The 3,282-nt window shown below is 31.0% G+C and overlaps 1 long non-coding RNA gene across 3 annotated transcripts; it reads left to right on the forward strand.

Annotated features, from left to right (window-relative positions):
* The first annotated feature begins 570 nt into the window (after positions 1 to 570).
* LOC107874764 lies at positions 571 to 2,819 on the forward strand. 3 transcript variants are annotated; one of them, XR_007056746.1, is made up of 4 exons: positions 571 to 654; positions 734 to 960; positions 1,228 to 1,332; positions 1,673 to 2,505. It is a non-coding gene; the product is annotated as an uncharacterized LOC107874764 (long non-coding RNA). The 3 variants fall into 3 exon arrangements; XR_007056745.1 differs by lacking the exon at positions 1,673 to 2,505 and adding an exon at positions 2,528 to 2,819 and having other exon boundaries at positions 734 to 1,332; XR_007056744.1 differs by having other exon boundaries at positions 734 to 1,332.
* The last annotated feature ends 463 nt before the right edge of the window (positions 2,820 to 3,282 follow it).

The raw sequence follows: 3,282 nt of genomic DNA on the forward strand, positions 1-3,282 counted from the left end.
ATGGTACGTGGTATTTCTTTAATATTCTACATTTTCTGTGTGTTAGTTATATTTACTTATCTATTTTCATATGGACTATTCTCAGAAGTGCAACTTATATCACCTTATGAAGGATAGGCCTAAGTTTTTCTTAGAGTCAGAAGTGAGAAATTGGTGTTTCCTAATATTTCAAGGTCTTACATACATGCATTAATGTGGATATTTTCATCGTGACCTTAAGTCATGTGATTATTGTTGATTTTCTTTGTCTTAATATCAGTGCATCTTCTATTCTTGTCATTCATGAGATTGAAGGGTTAAAGTAAACTGGATAGTGGATATCATATCTATTTTGATGGTGAAGATTAAAGTTGCAACATAAACATTTCCAAAGCTGTATTTTATTCCTTTTGCATTGCCCCTGCAGGATTGAATGTAAAACTCTTTTTTCCTTCTTATTCCGGGTCTGACTTCATGTCCATGACTCTGCAAATTATGGCATTTCATCCGGCTGTCTTTTTTTTTTTTTTTTTTACATTTTCTGAATTCTTGTCTGACAATTATTTTCATGTACTTCTGATTAGTGTCAAAAGATACAATAGAAAATGCTGATTTTGGACTTGCTCGGGAGATCAATTCTCAGCCCCTATATACAGAATATGTCTCAACACGCTGGTCAGTGCATCCCTATGCTGTTTTATTTTCAGTAGTCTTTTTTTTTCCTTTTTCTAATGGTTATCATGTGGAACTGCAGGTATCGTGCCCTTGAAGTTCTTTTACAATCACCAATATATGGTCTGGCTATTGGTGAATATGAAACTACAAGTATCTAGTTGAAATTCTTTTATTCTTTTCGCTTGTTGGGCAATTGATTGCTTTCCTTGTGATATATTGATTACCTCTCTTAAATCCATATATGTGGGCAGTGAGTATAATAATGGCTGAGTTATTAACTCTTCATCCTCTATTCCTCGGTTCAAGGTGTGCATTCATCTTTTTGATTCTTTTCCTTTGTTAATGCACTCTCTTATATATTTTTTGGACTATAGGTATTTCAGTCTTAGTTATGCACTGATATTTTTATATAAGGGGAGAGGGGAGTGGTTGGCAGAGTTGGGATGGTTCCGGGCTGTAGTAATGTTCCTTTCCTGTATCAGTTCCTTTCCTTTCCTGTGATTTTCTGTGATGTTCATTAGTTTACTCGTGAATTTTTTCAATATTCCTTAATTTTAGATTTTGTAATGCAAGGTTGTCCGTCATCTAATTCAAGCAGGACTCGAAGGTCATGTGGTTATGGGTGCTCCTGACTATGTTTAGACTACTGAGACACTGCCTGGACTTTTCATCCTTAAGGTGAGTCTTTTGATAAGTCACGCATAAGGTTAGTCAGGTAAAGATAACTGATAATTGCACGCAGCGGTTGCATGCTTTTGGTTCTTGCGAATTAGGGACTACAAATGTTTGTTCTCTGTGAAGTCAATTTTCTGGTGCCTCATGATTGCATCCTTCAAGGGAACGTTGTTCCTTTGCTGTTTGATGTTGAACTAATCAATAGATAACTGCATAAAAAAGAAAATTTTATTGGTTTTTTAATCCCGTGGATCTGTAGAACAAAATTTTTCTTCACAATTACATTTTGTGAAAGGATGAACTAGTTTAACCTTGATGATCTCAACTTTTTCTTTTTCTACAGAAAAAAGGAAAAAGTGATGTACTGTTATTCAAAATATTGGTCAATGTTTGAAAGCAGGAGCATGATATCTTTGGAGGCACCAACATTATAATCTTTGATCAAAGCTTATGTGCTTGTACTCTAATATTTCTAACACACATGCCACATCTATCATAATGCTTAGTCTTTGCAATTTATTTTCTACATTGTCTCATTGATTGAGATTTAAAAAAAAATTATTTTTGACGTATTTGAACTGGATTTACTATGGTATATTTATCAGTTATGTGCACTGTATCTGTGTAAATATCTGTTTACTGGGAGAAAGATAATATTTGATGTTATGTTTTTAAAAATAAGATTGAATAATACAAAGTGGATTATGAAATATGAAGCAACAATAAATACTTTGCATTACATTGTACAAATATCTAATAGAATACTTGTTCATAAATATAGTAAACAGTACATAGAACTTAAGTTATCTATCATAAAATTAAATTAAAAATAAAAATTGCAGAAAATTAAATAAAGTTGATCATGGAGCTTCCACATCATATATTTTTTTCCTTCTTAATTACTTTACGAACCTTGGTGGTGGATTGTTTGTCATTACATTTATCATTACATTCCTGCATTGGTAGTTTTTCTACAGATTTACTTCTATTGGAATAATGTTTTTCTGTCAAATCAATGCTGATATCTGTTAGGGATGATCCACATTCTGAAAGATTGTTCTTAATAAAAGTCTGTAAAAGGTTGTATAGTGTAAAGATTTGTCAAGTAAAATTCAAAGAATTTACATTAACATATTATGTAAAAGGTAAAATATTTTTCTTTTATAATTATGATTCTTATTATTTTTTTTGTTTGAAGGTTGATATGACAGAGAATATGGCATATAGTATGTAATTTGCAAGAGGCATCCATCCTTCATTATAAAAGGTATGTAATTACTTCAATACAAACTCTTTATATTTATATAAAAAAATAACACTAAAACACTTGTAAATGGAAATAATAATTACCTCAAAAGCTCATCTCCTTCATATCTCTGACCACCTTCAAACAGGGAAACCAAAGAATCCTAATAAACAGTAATGTCATAAAAAAGGTTAAATAATTTGTGATTTTTACTTAAATTTTGTCAATGTATAAAATTTTTTATTAGTAACACCTACAGTATATTTTAGTGAAGGATGACAGTATTCCTTGAAAAGAACTTCATCATCATGAAACTTAATAACTTTGTAGACCTCATTATGTTTGTGTATATTAGATTCCTTAACCACAATCTTAAACATGAGTTTCTTTTCAATAATATTATCCAGCTCGCTTGGATATAAACATTCATCATCTGGAATTAAGCCTTCCCTTAATTCTTTTGCGGACTTCCTTATAAGTTGCATAGCTTCACAGTTCCAAAACAGTAATGTTATAAGACCAATTTCATCCAATACACGAACTTTTAGCCTATACTTGAAATAGAGTATTTATCACATTAAAAGATTTATTTGTTAACGAATTAAATTGATATAGGATTGTAATAACATGTGAACAACTTTTGCTTCTGCATTGCATTTTGAGCAAAAATATGAGTTTTCATCTGGTTCAACCTTTATAAGACATTT

This window comes from Capsicum annuum, chromosome 6 (assembly GCF_002878395.1).
Source record: "Capsicum annuum cultivar UCD-10X-F1 chromosome 6, UCD10Xv1.1, whole genome shotgun sequence".
Lineage (NCBI taxonomy): Eukaryota > Viridiplantae > Streptophyta > Magnoliopsida > Solanales > Solanaceae > Capsicum > Capsicum annuum.